At 39.6% G+C, this 22,956-nt stretch overlaps 1 long non-coding RNA gene and 1 other non-coding gene across 2 annotated transcripts in view; one reads left to right on the forward strand and one right to left on the reverse strand.

Moving 5' to 3' along the window:
* LOC139185309 (uncharacterized) overlaps positions 1–22,956 on the reverse strand; it is a 39,715-nt gene that overhangs the window by 16,378 nt on the left and 381 nt on the right. Inside the window, exon 2 of the long non-coding RNA XR_011568926.1 lies at positions 20,670–20,903. This is a non-coding gene — a long non-coding RNA (uncharacterized lncRNA). The remainder of the gene's footprint in view (positions 1–20,669; positions 20,904–22,956) is intronic.
* TRNAC-ACA (transfer RNA cysteine (anticodon ACA)) lies at positions 3,088–3,159 on the forward strand. Its single transcript has one exon. It is a non-coding gene; the product is annotated as a tRNA-Cys (tRNA).

Here is a 22,956-nt window from a genome sequence, read left to right on the forward strand (position 1 = left end):
AAGGAAAGAACATCAGGTAATACTGGAATAATCTTTGGTGTTTAATGCAGTCCCAAATTAGACTCCATCTCCCAGACTGTCATTCTCCCTTCATCTGCACTTCAGTAGTTACTTAAACTCAGTTCCTAAATGAAATGTTAGCTGTGTCCAGTCATGATTTTATCTGAGAAGATTCAGCAAGACAAAAATATTCTAAAATGAATTTCTGGGCTTTAGGTTTCAAACTACTCTCTCTTTCTGGACCCTTAATTGTTTTCTGTCAAACTGGGAAGTTAATCTGGAATGTTTTCAGGATGTTCAAGTTTTTGCAAGCTTTATACCTAAAGCAGATTCACAGCTGTGCAGAGAACAACCTTTGAAGTTACCATGCTTTGCTAGTATCTCAAATATTTTTCTTTGATCTGGAGGCACCCTTTTTCCTAGGAAACTTTCTTATGATTACTATATTTTCTGTCACCAAGTGTTTTTATTCTATAATGCCCATATTTCTTATGAACCAAGGGTGACAAATATGCACAAATATTTTGCCGGTTGTGAGAAACAATATCACTGGAACTATGTGATTTAAGTTTTCATTTTAATGAATTTTGATTAGATAGTAATTTTATATTTTCTTTTTATTTTTATCTTGTGGTATTTCAATAAGAAATGTGGAATCATTTGTAAACATTATGTAAAATGAGAAAGAGGCAGGAAAAAATCAATCTCTTGATGAGTTTCATTTTTAATTTGTTATAGGACTGGGTTTCGAAAAGCTTTTTATTGAAATGCTTAATAAATAATATATGTTTAAAATCTAATGAAATAGCTAATAATAGTGCATGTGCGTGTGTGTTAAGTTGCTTCAGTCATGTCTGACTCTCTGCAATACGTAAATTTCATATTTACGAAATGTGATGGAGAAAGAGAAGAAAAGTCAAGGGGAGAAAAGAAAAAAAGAAAATTTAACAAGGGGAAGTAATAGTAGAAGTGAAAAGAACCACAATCAAGGAAGAACCTGAAAGGAAAAGAATACAGAAGTAGATAAAAGAAAGAAAAGAAGGCGAAAGGAAAAAGGGAGTAATCATGCCAAGATTATTCTCTGCAGATTTTAGTGCTATGGCTGGTCCTATACTTCAAACTATCTATGTGTGCATGGTAAGTAGCTTCAGTCATGTCCAATTCTGTGCGTAGCCTGCCACGCTCCTTTGTCCGTGGAATTCTCCAGGAAAAAACACTGGAGTGGGTTGCCATGCCTTCCTCCAGGGGATGGTCCCAACCCAGGGATCAAACCCATGTCTCTTATGTCTCCTGCATTGGCCAATGGGTTCTTTACCACTAGTGTGACCTGGGAAGCCGATACTTCATTAAATAAATGTCTTTATTTCATGAGTACATACAATACTAAAAAAGAGTGATCCTGAATGCTTTTCTTTCCCGTTATTTATTTTCTGTTTTTTAAAGTATCTTTATTTCCCCATGTTCTTATATACAAGGATATTGTATCCTTGCAGTGCGGTTATTATTTCTGGCTTAAAAAAGCGTTGATTGTGTAGATTTTCCTGCACTGATATTTGCTGTTAAGGTGTTCATATATTTGTTTATTCTAAAAGATAATTGAATAGCTTAGGGGATACTTCAGCTCCCACCACTGAAAGGTGCTAAAGATATTGAATAAATGAATAAACTGTCTACAAAAGCCATTTCTGTATTAAAGTCAAATTACTCTCTGAAAAATGGTATCTAATTCTTCCAGAGGGCAATGAATACATTTGAGGTTGGAATCTGTAACACTGCATTAAGACATTGTATAATAATCAAGAGTCACTAATCTTGATACAAACATTTTTAGCGTAGTTTTTGTCTTGAATTCAGCTTTACTACAGGATCACAGTAATTATAAATGCTATGCTAGCAGTTAGAACTCAGCCTACTGCCTTCACTTTGTCTATCTGGGCAATTGTTTTTGGCCTCCTGCACACCTTGAGCATATGCATCGGCTACAGTGTGTACAGATAGACGCACAGCAGAACAGTCTGACACAGCATGCAGAACAAAACAAGTATTAGCACTGGGATCTGGATCAAATTTAAGTTGCTTTTTCAAGGTTTCCTCCTTGTTAGATGGTAGCCTTCTGAATTCTGGCCAGCTACTTGCAACACTGGGCACTGAGGCTAACCCATGCTCAGGCTTAAAAAGTTCCACTCTTCTTGTTCACTACCTGTGTGTTGGCACCTTGTGTTATATTTCAACAACAGAAGTAGCTAGGGATCAAGCCAATTGGCTACATGACTTTGAAAGTCAGTTGCAGAGAAAGGTGAAGCCAAGTACAGCCTTCTCTGTAGGGAAGAGCCAAGAAGATTCTAAAAATATTTGAGGATCTCAAGAGAAACAGCTGCAAATAGGAACAGTACTTAGTCACTGGGAACGGCTGACACTTTATACGTACTCAGCTCCTTTTCTCCATGGAGCAGAAAACGACATTTTGAAATGTGCAACCGCCCTGCTCCTGAGTACCAGGGCACCTTTCATCTACTTCTGGTGACTTTTATTTTCTTTTGTTGTTGGATCCTCTACATAATTGCAAGCATATCGCAGACAAGCACAATCGTAAACAGTGGGTGGACGCTTCCTCCTCAAATGCAGACAATATCTGCCTGGCTGGCACAGCTTAATTCAGCCATTAACCCACTTTTATATGCTCTTTTATATGCTAACGGTGCAAAAAAACTCTTCAGAACTTAGAGGAGAAGACGTTTTTCAAATTTCATTTCTGGTCCAAGATGTTTTGGTGAGTCACTCTGAAAATGCTAAGTAAAAAGCAGAAAGAAAGGCCTTCCAAAGAGTCGTAAACAACCCGGGGGCCTCTTTCAGAGTAAGCCATATGTGTAACCTTTGTTAGAGTGCAAGACTGCCACTCATAAAGCAACCCCATCAGATGAGTATATTTTGAGCAATTTTCTGATGGGGCTAGGACATCCCTCTGGATTGCAGGAATGTTCAAATCACAAGCAAGCAGCCCTTTTCTAGGGTCCTAGAGTGAGTGCAGGTGCCCTAACCCACTGTCTTTACAAGTTCATCCTTCACTCTCCGACTTCTCTAAGGACTTCCCTTGTGGCTCAGACGGTAAAGCGTCTGCCTACAATGCAGGAGACCCGGGTTCGATCCCTGGGTTGGGAAGGTCCTCTGGAGAAGGAAATGGCAATCCACTCCAGTACTCTTGCCTGGAAAATCCCATGGATGGAGGAGCATGGTAGGCTACAGTCCATGGGGTCGCAAAGAGTCGGACACAACTGAGCGACTTCACTTCACTTCACCTCTCTGAGCCTTCCTTGATAGCTCAGCTGGTAAAGAATCCACCTGCCATGCAGGAGACCCATGTTTGATTGCTGGGTCTGGAAGATCCCTGGAGAAGGGATAGGCTACTCACTCCAGTATTCTTGGGCTTTCCTGGTGGCTCAGCCAGTAAAGAATCCGCCTGCAATGTGGGAGACCTGGGTTTGATCCCTGGGTTGGGAAGATCCCCTGGAGAAGGGAATGGCTACCCACTCCAGTATCCTGGCCTGGAGAATTCCATAGACTGTATAGTCCATGGGGTCGAAAAGAGTTGGACACGACTGAGTGACTTTCACTTTCACTTTCTCTGAGGCAGCTGCAGTGGTTCCCTCTCTGTTCATCCTGCCTTCACCAATTCCCCAGTTAATTCATTCTCTGCACAGTTACAGCACAGTCTCCTTAAGGCAGCCGTGACTGAACTGAGCACTCTCTGGTTGAAAGCTTCAGTGGTTGCCCATCCCTTGGAGAAGGAATAGGCATAAGACTTTCTTCCAGAGTTTTCTTACCTTCTCCCAGTTTTCTTACATGCTCTTGAAAAACTGGACAAAGTACTTGATGTTTTCTAGACATGTCCTGTATATCCTACTGACAAGTTTCTATCCATTTGATTCTCTTCTCCTAGGATACCCACCCTTCACCAACTGCCCCCCACTTCTCCTCTGTTGAGAATACCTGTGAATGTAATCTTATTTTGAATAGGTTCTTCACAGATGATCAATTTAAATTAAGATGAGGTCATGAGGGTGTGTCCTAAACCAAAATGACTGTTTTCCTTATAAAAAAGGAAGTATGGATACAGACACAGATAGGTACAGGGGGAAGACAGTGTGAAGATGGTAAGGTGAAGACAGAGGCAGAGATTGGATTGACTCAGCCATGAGCCATGCAACACCAAGGATTGCTGGCCACCACCAGAAGCTAGGAAGAGGCAAGGAAGGATTCTATCCCAGGTTTCAGAGGCAGCATGGGTCTGCCAACAAAAGATAATTAATTTTGGATATCTAGTCTCCAGAACTGTGAGAAATAAATGTATGCTATTTTATTTTATTTTTTGGCCATGCTGCTTACAGGATCTAGTTCTTCACCTTGGGACTGAACCCACGCCCTTGGCAGTGAAAGTGTGAAGTCCTAACCATTGGACCACCAGGGAATTCCCAAATTTTTGCTGTTTTAAAGCACTCAGTTTGTGGTACTTTATTACAGCGACTGTAGGAAGCCAATACATTTATCCTTCCAAGCCCAGTTCACAGGCTATTTACTTCATTAGACCTTCCTTGACTTCAATCTCTCAAAGTAATCTCTTGTGCTCTCCTGCAGCCTCATAATATTATTTTAAGAGCATGTCTCTCTGTCTATATTTTCTGTATTAAATTGTGAGCTCCCTGAAATAACCCTTTATCCATTTATTCACTTAATTTTGTGTCTCCACCAGGGTCTCCACCTCTACATTTGGAAAGTTTCCCTTAGATGTTTATTGAACTAAGTAGAACGGAATCTATGTTTTTAAAGATAACAATGACAAACAACTTATAAGAAACTATTTTTAGATAATATCTTATTATCACCTGTTAACTTTGTTTCTGGAAGAGCTCTTGGAAAAAAAAAATACAATGGAAAAATGAGGACTAGATAGTAACAGGCAATCCTCAGAACAAAATACAAAAAATATGAAAAACTTGGAAAGATATCATATTACTCCTAATTCAAAGATTCCCAGTTAAAACAAGTTACTGTTTTCCACCAATCGGATAAGTAAAAGACCCAAGTTTGATAATATACTATGTTGGCATGGATTTAACAAGACCTGAATTCTCATACATGATTAGTGAGGCTACAAATTAGTACAATTTTTGAGAGTAATTTGAACAAATTACTGTTCACCCATAAAATGGATTATTAAGTAGTCCAGAGTAAGAATGGAGTAGAACTACATGAGATGGTAGGAAATGATCTCTAATACATATTATCATGAGAAAGTAAATAAAAATATACCATGCTAAATATAGGGTGCTTCTATTTCTCTATAAGAATGTACATTGTTGTTGTTCAGTCACTAAGAATTGTCCAACTCTTTGCAACCCCATGGAATGTAGCACGCCAGGCTTCTCTGTCCTTAACTGCCCGGAGTTTGCTCAATCTCATGTCCACTGAGTCAGTGATGCTATCCAACCATCTCATAAGAATGTATAGATACATACATATGCTTATGTATCATCTGATGATTTTTGTAATGGTATGTAAGAAACCAACAATTGTAGTTGTCTTTGGGAAAAAAGACTGGAAGTCTCAGAGGAAAATCACTTTATACTCTTTTGGAACTATTGTAAGTTTTATTATATAATTATTTTCAATTTTAAACATTTTCTTAGAAATACTCTAGAGTATTAAATATATACATAAAAATACCTCAGAATTAAAATTTTTTCTCTAGGCACAAGTTAAAAAAATTTTTTAAATAAATATGTACATAAAATACTATTTGGTGATATCAGACTCATTTTGCTTAAATAAATGATTCATCTACTATGATTTAATTAACTTTAATTTTATACCTGTTAAAATTTATAATTTGGAAGTGCACATAAGTACCTATTTTAGAATCAGACATTCAAAATGTTTCACAATTTTTTTACAAAAGCAAAACATAATTACTAAAAAAATTAGAAAATAAAGACAAAAATAAATATTCTTATTTATACCAGCCAAACATCAAGGTAACAATTTGATGAGTATCTATCCAGAATTTATTCTATACTAAAATATATTTTGAACTGTGGTGTTGGAGAAGACTCTTGAGAGTCCCTTGGACTGCAAGGAGATTCAACCAGTCCATCCTAAAGGAGATCAGTCCTGGGTGTTCATTGGAAGGACTGAGGTTGAAGCTGAAACTCCAATATTTTGGCCACTTGATACAAAGAGCTGACTCATTTGAAAAGACCCTGATGCTGGGAAAGATTGAGGACAGGAGGAGAAGGGGATGACAGAGGATGAGATGATTGGATGGCATCACTGACTCAATGGACATGGGTTTGGGTGGACTCCGGGAGTTGGTGATGGACAGGGAGGCCTGGAGTGCTGCAGTTCATGGGGTCACAAAGAGTCAGACACGACTGAGTGACTGAACTGAACCGAACTGAAAATATATACAGAGAATGGATTTATACATGATTATATGTCTTAGGACAGGCTCATGTATTATACCAACAATGTGTTACAGTCTATGATGTACATCTTGGGACCATATTCCACCAACTGAAGATAATAAATACTTCTCAGTTGAATAAATAATAATGAACAAGCATTTATTGAGCATTTATTTTGTGCCAAGTATTGTGTTACATTCCGAGGCTATAAAGATTAGGCAGACACAGTTCCTGGCCTGAAAACCTTGCAGTGAGACACAGGAGACAGATATAAACAAGATCAGTTTTTCCACTGTGGATCTTTTCCAAGGTTTGTATTTATCTCATGGATGAAAAAAGAAGAGGCAATATTTACGAATCAAATATAAGTAATAATCTGTTTTTCCTTAATATTTTAAGAAATAAATGAGTAAATGGGACCTAATTAAACTTAAAATTAAATTTTAACTTAATTAAAATTAAACTAAACAGCAAAGACAGTATTGACAAAATGATAAGACAACCAACTAAATGGGAGAAAATATTTGCAAATGATATGACTGATAAGGGGTTAATATCCAACATTTATAAACATCTCATACAACTCAGCATCAAAAAAATAAATAAATAAACAAGTCCAATTAAAATGTGGGCAGAAGAAATGAATAAATATTTTCCAAAGAGGATATGCAGATGGCCAAGAGGCACATGAAAAGATGTTCAACATTGCTGATCATCAAGGAAATGCAAATCAAAGCCACAGTGAGATACCACCTCACACCTTTTAGAATGGCTATCATCAAAAAGAACACAAATAACAAATGTTGGCCAGAATGTGGAAAAAAGGGAACCTTTGTACCCTGTTGGTGAGTATGTAAATTGGTACAGCCACTATGGAGAACAGTATGGAGGTTTCTAAAAAAAAAAAAAAACTAAAAATAGAGCTACCATATGACCCAGCAGTTCCACTCCCCAGTATACATCCAAAAAACCAAAACCACTAATTCCTAAAGATACATGTACCTCAAGTTCATAGCAGCATTATTTGCAATTGTCAAGATGTGGAAGCAACCTAAGTGTCCATCAACAGGTGAATGGATAAAGAAGATGTGGTACTAAATAGAACGGAATACCACTCAGCCATAAAAAAGAACTAAAATTTTGCTATTTATGGCAACATGGATGGACTTGGACATTATGCAAAGTGAAACAAGACAGAGAAAACCAAATACTGTATGATATCACTTATTTCCATTAGACATTTTCCTAGGCACCCTTGCATAACAGCAAATACATAAAGTTTACTTTGTACCAAATACTGCGTACCGTTATAATTGCATTATACAGAAAAGGAAAATAAGGCACAGAGAGGTTAAAAACTTGCCCAAAGTCACACAGCTAATATGTGGCAGAAACTAAGGATTCAAATTTCACATGATTTGATTAACTATTGTTATATTATATTTCTAAGTACCAGGTACTTGACCACAGAATTCTGAAGGCTTGCTCCCACCAGTATGCTCAGAAAAATACCTATTTCTATCCTCCCCCCTTTTTTTTAAATCCCATTTGGCATTCTAAACACTAAATTAGTTTGGGTGGAGAAGGTCCATGGGCTATGAGAAGTAAGAGCACCACAGATACTATCTCTGTGTTTGTTTTACAGATGAAACTAAGATCTCTGAGAATTAGCTCCTACAAAATTGCATGCAACTGCCTTAAACCTCTTATTTTCTCATGCCCTTAATTTTTAGGGTGTAGTGAGTTAACCAAAGTTACAGTCCTATTTAAGTGTCAGGAAATTAAAATTCGTAAAAGGCCATACATGTTTTCAAATTTAATCATTAGACAAAGTCCTGCCTTTAGCAATTCATTAATTTTTTTCATTTTTAAAAGTAGCCTTTTCAATGAGATTTAATGGATCACATTACTAATCGAAAAATATCAGAAAAAACTAAACAATTCCCATTTTGAAACACAAATATATATATATATATATAAAGAGTGAATTCAGGACAAAATACTTTCAGTGTTTCTTTTATAGTAGATCTATTTCCTTGCTTTCTTATCAACTGAAACCAGGCCATAAGGTTCCAACAATGGAAAACAGATTCACTTCTTTTCAGGATTAACAAATAGACTTGAAATACATGCAGAATTTATTATATGGCTGCTGACACTAAATTTCTTTTCAAAGCCACACTTCCATCACTTAATAAAAAGATAATACATATTGACAAGATTTCAAATGTCTATTGGAAAAAATCACAATTAAAAATGTTGAATTATTTCTTCTGTCTTATGCAAACACATTTTATTGTTGTACAAGATTGCCCTCTTGTGTTTTCTCTAGTTAAGTCATTATCATTTTTTATCAATTTAATATTCGACTTGTAACTTTTCAATCTAAAATTAACTGAGTATTAAATGAACGTCAAAGCTGTATGTTCGAAACCATATAGATTAGAAATTAATGTTATGCTATGGTGTGTGGTACATTCTATTCCTTTAAATCTCTGAATTAATCTAAAAAGTACTATGGCCTAAAGTTGAGAAAAAGTAGAGTTAAGCAGAATTAATTATATAAAGAAAAATTTAGAATTATGTCAAGAAATTCTAAAACTCTGATATTAACTACCCACTTTACCAAGTTATGGAAAATGCAACCAATTTGTATAGGTCTGGCACAATATCGTCACAGTCAGTTTCTCCTTTTAGATACTTAGCTATTACGGGTACATAAAAGCACTATTATGATTTTTAATTATTTTGAAAAATTTTTCCTTGTATGTTAGCAATTTTCTTTTAAAAGTTACTTAATTAACAAATACTTTTATGTGTTGAAATGTAAATTTGGTACACTCCTTGTTTGTTAAGTCAAATTGGTAGCATAAGTTAAAAAATGTTTATCGGGTTTGCTCCTAGGAATTGGGCTCAAAAGCACAAACTCAAGTACCCCCAAAATTTAATGCCTGTAACACTTATCATAGTATTATTGGGAGTGCTAACACGTGGGCTACCCTGGTGGCTCAGCTGGTAAAGAATCTTCCTACAATGCAGGACATCCCAGTTCAATTCCTGGGTTGGGAAGATCCCCTGGAGAAGGGATAGGCTACCCACTCCAGTATTCTTGGGCCTCCATGGTGGCTCAGATGGTAAAGAATCCACCTGCAACGGGGGAGATGTGGGTTTGATCCCAGGGTTCAGAAGATCCCCTGGAAGAGGGCATGCAACCCACTCCAGAATTTGTGCCTGGAGAAGCCCCATGGACAGAGGAGCCTGGTGGACTACAGTCCATAGGGTCACAAAGAGTTGGACACAACTGAATGCCTAAGCACACACAAACATGGCTGTGTGTTGAATTAGAGTGGAATATCCTTGGAAGAAAAGTTATGACCAATCTAGATAGCATATTGAAAAGGAGGGACATTAATTTGCCAACAAAGGTCCGTCTAGTCAAGGCTATGGTTTTTCCAGTGGTCATGTATGGATGTAAGAGTTGGACTCTGAAGAAAGCTGAGCACCGAAGAACTGATGCTTTTGAACTGTGGTGTTGGAGAAGACTCTTGAGAGTCCCTTGGACTGCAAGGAGATCCAACCAGTCCATTCTAAAGGAGATCAGCCCTGGGTGTTCTTTGGAAGGATTGATGCTGAAGCTGAAACTCTAGTATTTTGGCCACCTCATGGGAAGAGTTGACTCATTGGAAAAGACTTTGATGCTGGGAGGGATTGGGGGCAGGAGGAGAAGGGGGCGACAGAGGATGAGATGGCTGGATGGCATCACCGACTCAATGGACATGAGTTTGAGTGAACTCCAGAAGATGGTGATGGACAGGGAGGCCTGGCATGCTGCGATTCATGGGGTCACAAAGAGTCGGACATGACTGAGTGACTGATCTGATCTGATCTGATCTGATAATGACACAGAGGAATTTTTTGCAACAATTAAAATTTAATGCAATATTTAAAATAACTTTTTGTTACAATGTTAAGTTTTAAAAATTCAGGATATACATACGTGTGTGTGTATCACAATGATCTAAAAGCTGTTCTTCCGAAACTAAAGAAAGGCTAGAATGAAATTCCTTAAAATATTATTAATAATGGTGGTTGTCATTTGAGGGTAGCACTGTGGTAGCTTTTTCTATATTTTTTCACTTTTTTGTATTTTACCATGTTATTATGTTGAATACTATATTACTGTTATAATGGGGAAAGTCCCTATGTTCCAAATATCAGCAGAATGATGTACTGCCTTCTTTATATAGATCAGGAATTTTCGGAGCTTTCTATATAAGCTCAGAAAGCTTTTCTAAAGAAAACCAAGACTTCAGCAACTAGCACAGAATGTAGCCAGTTGAACCATTGAAGAAGAGTGGAGGGGTCCCTAGATCACTACAAGAGTGGGAAAAGTTCTTAGGATGGATACTTTCTCTCCTAACACTTCATCCTTTGAAAGAAAAGAGAAATAGAGCCTGGTGATGAATTCCTTCTCCAAACACATGAAAGAGCAAACAAAACAACAATCACTTATTAAGTGCTAAATAGTGCTGTGTGCTAAGTTGCTTCAGTCATGTCTGACTCTTTGTGACCCTATGGACTATAGCTCGGCAGGCTCCTCTGTCCATGAGATTCTCCAGGCATGAATACTGGAGTGGGTTGCCATGCTCTCCTCCAAGGGATCTTCCTGACCCAGGGATTGAACCTGCTTCTCTCATGTTTCCTGCATTGGCAGGCAGGCTCTTTACCACTAGCACTACCTGGCTAGGTTGGTTGAAAAGGGTCACAGGCTAAATGTGATGAGTGGATGAATGAAAAGAAGGATAGCTACAGTATTTTACCTCCAGGCTTCATGTAGGACCTTCTCAGCTAGACTGAAGCTAAAGACCTGGTCTTCCCACCTGCAGCCCTGCAACAGTTTTCCAGGCTGCAGCGAGAGTGATCTTTTTAAAGAGCAAACCTTCAACAGATTCCCAGTGCCTCTAAGGATAAACTCTAAACTCCTTATGGTGGCTGACAAGGCCCTTTATCATCTGTCTTGGGCTTACATCTCTCACCTCCTCTTCCACTTCCACTCCATGTTCCAGGCATTCTGACTTTCACTAAGCTTTTTCTCAGGTGTTCTCTCAGGTTGGACCCAGCCGGTCTCTATTGCATAGTTACCTCCTGCTTACTTTTCAAGTCTTTGGTTAAATGTTGCTTTCAGTGGGAAAACTTGGCTGTCTCCACTATGTGCTCCTATTATAATGACTGCTTTCTCTGTCAAAGTCCTTTCCATACATTATTAAATTCTCTGGTTTAACTGTCCCTCTCATCTGGACTGCAGGCTCTGTGAGGGCCAGGGCTGAGTCTGCCCTGTTCACTTCGATACTATAATACCTAAGCAAGGAACGATAAATATTTACTGAATGAATGAATAAGTGGATGAATAAGTGAAATAGCCTAATTACATTCAACTTGTTCAGACTTTCTTTAAAGAGGTACTCTAACTGATGCAAGTGCATATCAAACTAAAGAACGATAAGCAAGGAACGATAAATATTTACTGAATGAATGAATAAGTGGATGAATAAGTGAAATAGCCTAATTACATTCAACTTGTTCAGACTTTCTTTAAAGAGGTACTCTAACTGATGCAAGTGCATATCAAACTAAAGAGGACACAGGTAATGGTGGTGGGCCTGAGGATGCTGGGAGTGCTTCACTCAGCACTTGTCCTGCGTCTTGTCCTCACTTAACAGATACATGTGTATGTGCACGTGAACTTTAAGAGATTTTTCAAATTAAATTTTCAAGCCCCTGTGGCTCAGCTGGTAAAGAATCCACCTGCAATGATGGAAACCTGGGTTCGATTCCTGGGTTGGGAAGATCCCCTGGAGAAGCGAAAGACTACCCCCTCCAGTATTCAGGCCTACAGAACTCCATGGACTGTATAGGCCATGGGGTCGCAAGGAGTCGGACATGACTGAGCGATGTTCATTCCACTTCATGGGAAAAAACACACTCTGATACATTGGCCAATTCGTTCTAATTATTAAGAAAAAGAGATCTCTTCATTCAACTATAGAGGAGCAAATTATGATTTGTAAAATAGTTATACATAGTCTTTAAAGACATGGGGAAGATATAATATTAAGTTTCTTTACAAAGTACATAAACTATTTGTACAGAATAAGCTAATTTCTCTTACACAAAAAGAAATTTACATAGGTTATATTGTATTTACATAATAAAAATTTGAAAGGAAATACATTGAAATCTAAATTGTGATGATTTCTGAGGGTCATCACATGTAAAATACTTCTCCTCCTTATACTTTTCAGGATTTCTCTCAGAATAAGCATGTATTACTTCTATCAAAACACTAAGGGTTATCAAAAATCTCTATAATAAAATAAATTTATTTATGTGTAGGCTGTTATTTCAAAATTGGTTTTAAGACTAAAGGGTCAGCATGAATATTTTTCATGTATCACAGATATACTTTAAAATATTTGATACTGGGTAGATTTAATAAGGCAATGACCTTTAATACAGATGTTATGAAAAGATATTACAAAATTATAATCTTAAATTTGACTTCTCAAATATCTTTATGTTCAAAATTTTTCATATTTCTCAAGGGAAAGCAATTTTATTAAAGAATGTTTACTTGGAAAGTAAATTAATGCACATATTATTAGGTTAAGCACAAATAAAATGACATTTTAAAGCAAGATTAAAGGATAGGCTAGACGCAATCAACTAAGTGTATAGTTACTTGAAGTGGATTAGGCAAGAGGCTAACTTGCACAGAATTACCTCTTGAAAATAGTCAGGCATAAGCAGCAGTTTAGACTGCCCGTCTGGGAAAATCCCTCACCTGCACTACCTATCTCAATACATCTAGGAAGTTCCTTTTTCCTTTGCTTTAACAATAGGTCCAGTGATAAGCAAAACTGCCCTCCTCCAAAGCTCCCTGAAGTGCAAAAAGACTAAGAAGATCAAAGAACCCATTAGCCACTCCCTGAACTTCAAAGCTTTCTCCTCTGGGAACTCTGAGGAGCAGCTGTGAGATTGCTCAGAGATTTCCATTACAGTGTATAAATCCATCAATAACATTACAAATGTCTTGGTCACTATATTCTTTTTATATCCTTACGATGACTGCATTTTAGGTTTCACAGTCTTGTAAACATATTAAGATGAGTAATAAGCCAAAATATATTAAGACTAGAGATCTACTCACCCCAGTGAGCACTGAGACACTCTTCTTAGCATTATGCTTTTGTGCTTTCTAAGTCTAGCTTTTCAATGCCTTGATCATTTCTATACTTCCTCATTTGGAAAAAAAAAAAAAAAAGTAACAAAACAAGCATTTTATTTCACATAAGTTTGTGTTTTAATGCAATATTCAAACAAAGTCTACAAAGTAAGTTACCTTTCCTGGACTTCTTTCACAGACTCAGTCCCTGAGATGACCTAATGCCTCTTCTAACTAGCTTTAGGATGGAGCTGACTTTCTGAACAGCAGGAGAGAGGGAAAAACCTGTATTTTCAATAATATCACTGAACAAACTAACCCTGAACTTCACCCTACCTCTGATTTCTTTTACATGATAAAATTCACTTACTTATTTAAAAGCTAGATTGAGCTTGATTTCTGTTATTTGTGGCCAAAGCACCCGACCAAAATTTGGATTCGATTATTAGGCAGTGGAGAGTCACTGAAGAGGTTTAAGCGGGAGACTGACATAATCAGTTTGCATTAATTACTAGGACAGCAGTGGGAGAAGTGCTGAGGAGGGAGGGGTGGGATGGAAGATTGGCTAAACGTTACAGAGGGCTTATTATGTGCTTTGTATTATACTCATCTAACACTTTGCATATATTAATTCATTTTTCACTTTCATGCATTGGAGAAGGAAATGGCAACCCACTCCAGTGTTCTTGCCTGGAGAATCCCAGGGACTGGGTCTATGGGGATCGCACAGAGTCAGACACAACTGAAGCGACTTAGCAGCAGCAGCAGCAGCAGCAACCCTTCCCAAATTCTATGAGGCATGTAATATATTATCCATGTTCAATGAGAGGAATCAGAAGTCCAGAGACATTAAGCTGTCCAAGACTACACAGCTAGTAAGTGGCAGAGTCAGGATTTGAACCCACTTTAATTATAGACATTTCTTTATGCCTCCCTCCTACCCTCCAACCCACATATATCAGGAGAAGCTCATCTCACTCTCAGCCTCAAATAGACCTAATTGATGTCAAAGTAAACCTAGGCTCTTTCCAGTGATTAACACAGACGTAGACTGACAACCCAATTCTGGTCTATTTATACTTCATAGGGTTATTGAGAAAACTGAATGGCTACTGCTCATAACACACTTGGTATGGGGTAGGCCCACAATAAATGCTAGCTACTACTGTTATGATTATAGACCACGATCATCAAGAAAAACAGAAGCAGTGTTCAGAGAAAGAGAGCAAAGGAGAGTGGTATGGCAGAAGCCAAGGGAAGAGCTCTTGGTAGAGTACATCAGAATCAAACAACATGGAGAAATGAAGTGAAATGAGAGTCGAAAAGAAAAGTTCATTGGGTTTAGCCTTTGGGACATAATGGGTTACCTTTGCCAGAAAGGGGTTAGTGGAAGGGCTGAGGTGGAAGTCAACCAGTTGAAGAGCAAACTTGCACCTGAATTGGAGACAGTGGCTATGTATTTATTCCACATTAGCAGTTTCACTGTGATGTAAAGGATGGGTCTCCAGATGGAGCACATTTTTATAAACTTTGAGCACTGTAGTGGTCAAGGATAGTCGCTTTTGGATGAAGTAAGCCTGGAAGATATGTAAAATAATTCTCAAATGCTGTGCTGAGAGTATAGCTAAACTGAAAACCGAGAGTTTTCAATGGCTTTAATCAGTTCAGTTCAGTTCAGTTGCTCAGTCGTGTCCAACTCTTTGCGACCCCATGAATTGCAGCACGCCAGGCCTCTCTGTCCATCACCAACTCCTGGAGTTCACCCAAACTCATGTGCATCGAGTTGGTGATGCCATCCAGCCATCTCATCCTCTGTCATCCCCTTTTCCTCCTGCCCCCAATCCCTCCCAGCATCAGAGTCTTTTCCAATGAGTCAACTCTTCACATGAGGTGGCCAAAGTACTGGAGTTTCAGCCTCAACATCAGTCCTTCCAATGAACACCCAGGACTGGTCTCCTTTAGGATGGACTGGTTGGATCTCCTTGCAGTCCAAGGGACTCTCAAGAGTCTTCTCCAATACCACAGTTCAAAACCATCAATTCTTCGACGGTCAGCTTTCTTCACAGTCCAACTCTCACATCCATACATGACCACTGGAAAAACCATAGCCTTGAATAGACAGACCTTTGTTGGCAAAGTAATATCTCTGCTTTTGAATATGCTATCTAGGTTGGTCATCAGTTTCCTTCCAAGGAGTAAGCGTCTTTTAATTTCATGGCTGCAATTACCATCTTCAGTGATTTTGGAGCCCCCAAAAATAAAGTCTGCCACTGTTTCCACTGTTTCCTCATCTATTTCCCATGAAGTGATGGGACCAGATGCCATGATCTTAGTTTTCTGAATGTTGAGCTTTAAGCCAACTTTTTCACTCTCCTCTTTCACTTTCATCAAGAGGCTCTTTAGTTCTTCTTCACTTTCTGCCATAAGGGTGGTGTCATGTGCGTATCTGAGGTTATTGATATTTCTCCTGGAAATCTTGATTCCAGCTTGTGCTTCTTCCAGCCCAGCATTTCTCATGATGGCTTTAATGTGAGTGAGTGAGTGAAGTCGCTCAGTCATGTCCGACTCTTGGCGATCCCATGGACTGTAGCCTACCAGGCTGCTCCATCCATGGGATTCTCCAGGCAAGAATACTGGAGTGGGTTGCCATTAATATGTAGGTACAAATACATAATTCTCCCCAGTTCAAATAGAAATATATGAATCAGCCTGTCTGTGTCTTTGTGCAGGTTATGAAAATTAGAGTGAGGTTGAAAATAATGGAAATGGGGACCGTTTGACCATAGTAACTCTCTGGTTCCTCATGTTTTTCTGGGGCCTCAGTTCTACAAACAAAATCTGTGCTTATAATTGGGATTGCCAACCACTGTTATCAAATGGAAAGATGGTCAAAGAATAGACTGTCAACATTTGCCCCCCTCTCCCACAAGTTCAAAGGGAAGAATCAAATTGTTAACGAAAGCATTTTACCTGTGAATCTCACAGTGTTCTAGGATTACATGTGGTAAAACAATATACTAATATCCATCCTTTGATTAAATTCTATAGCCCTCAAATTTGATGTATGCCTTTTTTTTTCTTTCATCTAAGATAAAACAAAGCTACTGCTGCTGCTGCTGCTAAGTCACTTCAGTCGTGTCCGACTCTGTGTGACCCCATAGACGGCAGCCCACCAGGCTCCCCCGTCCCTGGGATTCTCCAGGCAAGAACACTGGAGTGGGTTGCCATTTCCTTCTCCAATGCATGAAAGTAAGAAGTGAAAGTGAAGTTGCTCAGTCGTGTCCGACTCTTTGCGACCCCATGGACTGCATGCAGCCTACCAGGCTCCTCTGCCCATGGGATTTTCCAGGCAAGAGTACTGGAGTGTGGTGCCACTGCCTTCTCCAAAACAAAGCTAAGGACACTCATATTTATGGCTTTATGTATAATAGATAGGATTAGTAGGATTAAGAACCACATGGCACATAAAATAAAACTATACAAATATTTCAATTATTCAGTATGTGTGAGTTAAGGGAACTTAAAGCATCTCTCCATTATTCATATCTTCATTCCCACAGCTATGTTTCAGGTAGGAACACAGCTAGGTCTCCCCTATAAACCTTGGCAATAAGAGGAAAATGTCTTACTGTTAGAAAGAATTACAAAGGAACTTATCTCCTTCTAAGCTAATTTCAGGAAGCTGCTTTAGGACGTTATTTTGAAAATGCTGTTGGTTATTTTAACTTATTTAATGAGGAGTTTTTTGCTTCTAAAAACTAAGGTGTGTCCCTTCATTGTTCAAAAAAGAGCAAAGACAAGAGTAAGGAAAAAAAAAAAGTGACTACTGCAACACAGTATATTACCAAGCAATGAAAATACCAATTATTCAGATAGAGAAGTATCACTCTAGACTTCCCCTGCTCTAAGACCATTCCTTCCTATGCAGTCATTGCTCGTAGTGATAGTTGTCTTTTCAGAGTGTCAAAATAGGCAGATATGCCTAAAGAATTAGATAACTAGAACTAATTCTATTTCTTTGCCTAAAATAATGCTATTATCATATCAGCATATTACTCAAAAACATGACTAAAAAACCCTGAATATTCATTAGAAGAACTGATGATAAAGCTGAAGCTCCAACACTTTGGCTACTCGATGTGAAGAGCAAGGTCACTGGGAAAGACCCTTATGCTGGGCAAGATGGAGGGCAGGAGGAGAAGAGGGCTACAGAGTATGAGATGGTGGGATGGCATCACCGACTCAATGGACATAAGTTTGAGCAAACTCCAGGAGTTAGTGAAGGACTGGGAAGGAAGCCTGGCATGCTGTAGTCCACGGGGTTGTGAAAAAGTCACACATGACTTAGTGACTGAACAGCAACAACACGGGTAACAAAGAAAAGATTTCTTAAGTAGAAGGGCAAATTTCCTAGAGAAATCATCTGATTTAGAAGCTCATCATTGATATTTAACACTGGGATATAAAGCAGAGAAACTGGAGCTTAGATAGCAGAAATCTTATTAGCTTATTAATTAGCAAAGAGGTCAGAATTTACTTTGTAATTATAAATATCCTAATATTATATGTAATTATAAATATCCTAAACTAATGAATGAAGGAATAGCATAATTTAGTCAAAAAACTTAAAAGATCAGATCAGATCAGTCACTCAGTCGTGTCCGACTCTTTGCGACCCCATGAATCACAGCACGCCAGGCCTCCCTGTCCATACCAACTCCCGGAGTTCACTCAGACTCACGTCCATCGAGTCAGTGATGCCATCCAGCCATCTCATCCTCTGTCGTCCCCTATTCCTCCTGCCCCCAATCCCTCCCAGCATCAGAGTCTTTTCCAATGAGTCAGCTCTTCGCATGAGGTGGCCAAAGTACTGGAGTTTCAGCTTCAGCATCATTCCTTCCAAAGAAATCCTAGGGCTGATCTCCTTCAGAATGGACTGGTTGGATCTCCTTGCAGTCCAAGGGACTCTCAAGAGTCTTCTCCAATACCACAGTTCAAAAGCATCAATTCTTCAGCGCTCAGCCTTCTTCACAGTCCAACTCTCACATCCATACATGACCACAGGAAAAACCATAGCCTTGACTAGACGGACCTTTGTTGGCAAAGTAATGTCTCTGCTTTTGAATATGCTATCTAGGTTGGTCATCACTTTCCTTCCAAGGAGTAAGCGTCTTTTAATTTCATGGCTGCAGTCACCATCTGTAGTGATTTTGGAGCCCAGAAAAATAAAGTCTGACACTGTTTCCACTGTTTCTCCATCTATTTCCCATGAAGTGATGGGATCGGATGCCATGATCTTCGTTTTCTGAATGTTGAGCTTTAAGCCAACTTTTTCAGTCTCCACTTTCAGTTTCATCAAGAGGCTTTTGAGTTCCTCTTCGCTTTCTGCCATAAGGGTGGTGTCATCTGCATATCTGAGGTTATTGATATTTCTCCCGGCAATCTTGATTTCAGCTTGTGTTTCTTCCAGTCCAGCATTTCTCATGATGTACTCTGCATATAAGTTAAATAAACAGGGTGACAATATACAGCCTTGACGAACTCCTTTTCCTATTTGGAACCAGTCTGTTGTGCCATGTCCAGTTCTAACTGTTGCTTCCTGACCTGCATACAAATTTCTCAAGAGGCAGATCAGGTGGTCTGGTATTCCCATCTCTTTCAGAATTTTCCACAGTTTATTGTGATCGACACAGTCAAAGGCTTTGGCGTAGTCAATAAAGCAGAAGTAGATGTTTTTCTGGAACTCTCTTGCTTTTTCCATGATCCAGCTGATGTTGGCAATTTGATCTCTGGTTCCTCTGCCTTTTCTAAAACCAGCTTGAGCATCAGGAAGTTCACAGTTCACAAATTGCTGAAGCCTGGCTTGGAGAATTTTGAGCATTACTTTACTAGCATGTGAGATGAGTGCAATTGTGCGGTAGTTTGAGCATTCTTTGGCATTGCCTTTCTTTGGGATTGGAATGAAAAAAAAAAAACAAACTTAACAAGACCCCTTTTTATGTGTTAGATAAGTGAATACAAAATGAATGACTCAGTTCCTGACCTTCAGGAGTTCTTCACAAATTTCATCTTTCTGAAAATATCTTTCAGAAAGAAACAACATCAAATCAGCCCTCTAGTATGAGAAACGGAGAAGGCAATGGCACCCCACTCCAGTACTCTTGCCTGGAGAATCCCATGGACGGAGGAGCCTGGTAGGCTGCAGTCCATGGGGTCGCTGAGGGTCGGACACGACTGAGCGACTTCACTTTCACTCTTCACTTTCATGCATTGGAGAAGGAAATGGCAACCCACTCCAGTGTTCTTGCCTGGAGAATCCCAGGGACGGGGGAGCCTGGTGGGCTGCTGTCTCTGGGGTCGCACAGAGTCAGACACGACTGAAGTGACTTAGCAGCAGCAGTATGAGAAAACTGAATGACAACTTACAAGGTAGAAAGAATTTGAACACTTGTGGCCACTCATTCAGGACAATGGAATCACATCTATTTAAGGACAAGCTTATATTCCACAGTTAATAAGAGAGTTTTCTCAGCAAAAATGACACTTTAACCTGTCTTGGGGAAATGGTGAGACCATTTTGGCCAGTTATTCCTGCATGACTTGAATGGATCATTGTTTCTTTGGCTGAACACCCAGGTTATACTTAGAAACTATGTAGTTTGAAAATACATATCTTTAAACATTGTGTGTTTACATTTGGAAATATGGTTTTGTATCACATTTTTTTTAAACCCATAAATGGGATCACAGTGTACTTATTACTCATCTCATTTATTTACCCTTAAGGAACTTAGGAGGTCTTTCCACATAAGCACTTGTGGCAACTTGTAATTTCCCAAAATGCCCACATGCTCTTTAAGAACTTTGCCTCTCCTCAGTCAAGAGGTAGAGTCTATTTCCCCTCCTCTGGAACTTGGACAGATAGAATACAGTACAACTGACACTGTATAACTTCTAAGGCTCAGTCATAAAAAGTATATGCTTTTTACCTGGCTCGGTCTCGGTCTTGGTCTCTCTCTTTCTCGGCATACTCGCCCTTGGAACCCAGCCATCAGGTTGTGAGGAAGCCTCAAACCAGTCCATACTAAGAGACAACATGGTCTACATTACATCAAACTGAGGTCTCCAGCCTGCAGCCTCCAGTCAGCATCAAACATCAATAGGAGAGTGAAAAGTTTTCAGATGATTCCAGTCCTCAGCCTTTGGCTCTTCTGGTTGGGGCTCTGTGCATAATGGAGCAGAGAAAGTCATCTCTGTTGTGCTCTGTATGAATTTTTGACCAACAGAATCTGTGAGCAATATAAATGATTGTTTCACACAACATTGTAGGGGTAATTTGCTATGCAGACACAGTAATGTGAAGAGTACCAATATAAGTCAATTTCAAATGATACAGAATGAATTGTACTGACAGATACTCAGATGATTTGGGATTATTTATTCCCTGGTAGCTCAGTCGGTTCTTGCCTGGAAAATCCCCAGGGACGGGGGTGCCTGGTGGGCTACCGTCTGTGGGGTTGCACAGATTCGGACACGACTGAAGTGACTTAGCAGCAGCAGCAGCTCAGTCGGTAAAGAATCTGCCTGCGGTGCAGGAGACTGGGATTCAATCCTGGTCGGGAAGATCCCCTGGAGAAGGAAATGGCAACCCACTCCAGTATTACTGCCTGGAAAATCCCATGGCCAGAGGAGCCTGGCAGGCTACATCCATGGGGTCACAAGAGTTGGACACGACTTAGTGACTAAACCATCACCACCACCATTCCTACTATAGACAAGGCTGAAATAAGTTTCTGCATGTCTATTTGTCCACATATGATTTATTTTTTAAAAAGACATATATTTATTATATTGCTGTGTCAGGTCTTATTGTGGCACACCGGATCTTCATCATGGTGCCTGGGCTTCTCTCTAGTTGAGGCAGGAGGGCTTAGTTGCCCCTTAGCATGTGGGATCCTATTTCCCTGACCAAGAATGGAACCAAGGTCCCCTGTGTTGGAAGGTGGATTCTTAATCACTGCATTGCCAGGGAAGTCCCATAAATGTATTTCTATAAAAACCTATAAAAGAGTTAATAAATACACATAATATATTTAGGACAGTGCCTAGCCCAAGTAACACATTATGTTATTATTATCACTATAGGTTGACCTAGATTGTTGTTTAGAATGTAAGTCGTTTCTCTTTTGTGACTCCTACCAGACTGCAGTCCACCAGGCCCCTCTGTCCATGGGATTTCTCAGGCAAGAATACTGCAGAGGGTTGCCATTTCCTTCTCCAGTGGATCTTCCCAGTCCTGGGATTGAACCCACCTGTCCTACTGGGTTCTTTACCACTGAGCCACCTGGGAAGCCTTTGTCCTTCTAGATAGGTGGAAGTTTTTCTTTAACGTCTTTAGTGAGAGGGAAGCTAACAATTTTATCTAACAGCTATGCTACACTGTATCCTATTTTTTTAGTTTAGATTATGGCAAAAATTACAGTCAGAGAATTATATCTCTGAAAACATCCATCTATTGCACACGTGCCCAGCTCTACATTAAGCCTAAAAAACTTAACTTGCTCCGTGTGCTGGTGCGTTACACTACCTGCGCTCCTCTTAGAACAGAGGGACTGAACATCGCGGCTGTGGACAAGAGCCGAAAGAGCAGAGCCTCGCGCTCTGGCGCGGAGGGCAGTTCTTTTCCCTTTGCCTCCGCACTGGCAGATGACTTGGCAGAGGGGGCAGAGCGGGGCGGGGGCAGGTTCAGGACACCTTTTGGCCGGTGCTTCTCACCTATCACAATTCGGTTCACAAGTTTAGGAATGTGCTTCTTAGCCATTGTCATTCTCTTTCAACATCTCTAATTTTCCCCAGGTGTGTTTACAGCTGCCAAACACCTGTTAATCCCATTTACTTCCAGTCTTCCTGGGCGGGGTGAAAGGGATAAAGAACGAAGGAGAGAGGAAAAGGACTACCTGTCAACTTTCTCTTGCCTCAAAGAGGCAAAGACTAAATTCACGTTGCAAACGAACCAGTTTTCCTCAGTCATTCTCATAATTTTCACAGTTCAAAGTTTTAAACTTCCTCTCCTTTTCGGGGATTTTTCTCTCCTGATTGCTCCATTTTTAAGGGACACGGGTAACCCTCCCCCTACCCCACGTCAGAGCAAAGGTTAAACGTAGTACAGCTGAGGAAAAGCATTTTTAGAAGATTGGTCCAAGGGCCGGGGAGCAGGCCCAGAGCGGGTGAGCTTTGCGGCAGCTTCGTGGGAGCGCCAGTCTGGCCCATCCTTCC

The sequence above is a fragment of the Bos indicus genome, chromosome 10 (assembly GCF_029378745.1).
Source record: "Bos indicus isolate NIAB-ARS_2022 breed Sahiwal x Tharparkar chromosome 10, NIAB-ARS_B.indTharparkar_mat_pri_1.0, whole genome shotgun sequence".
Classification (NCBI taxonomy): Eukaryota; Metazoa; Chordata; class Mammalia; order Artiodactyla; family Bovidae; genus Bos; species Bos indicus.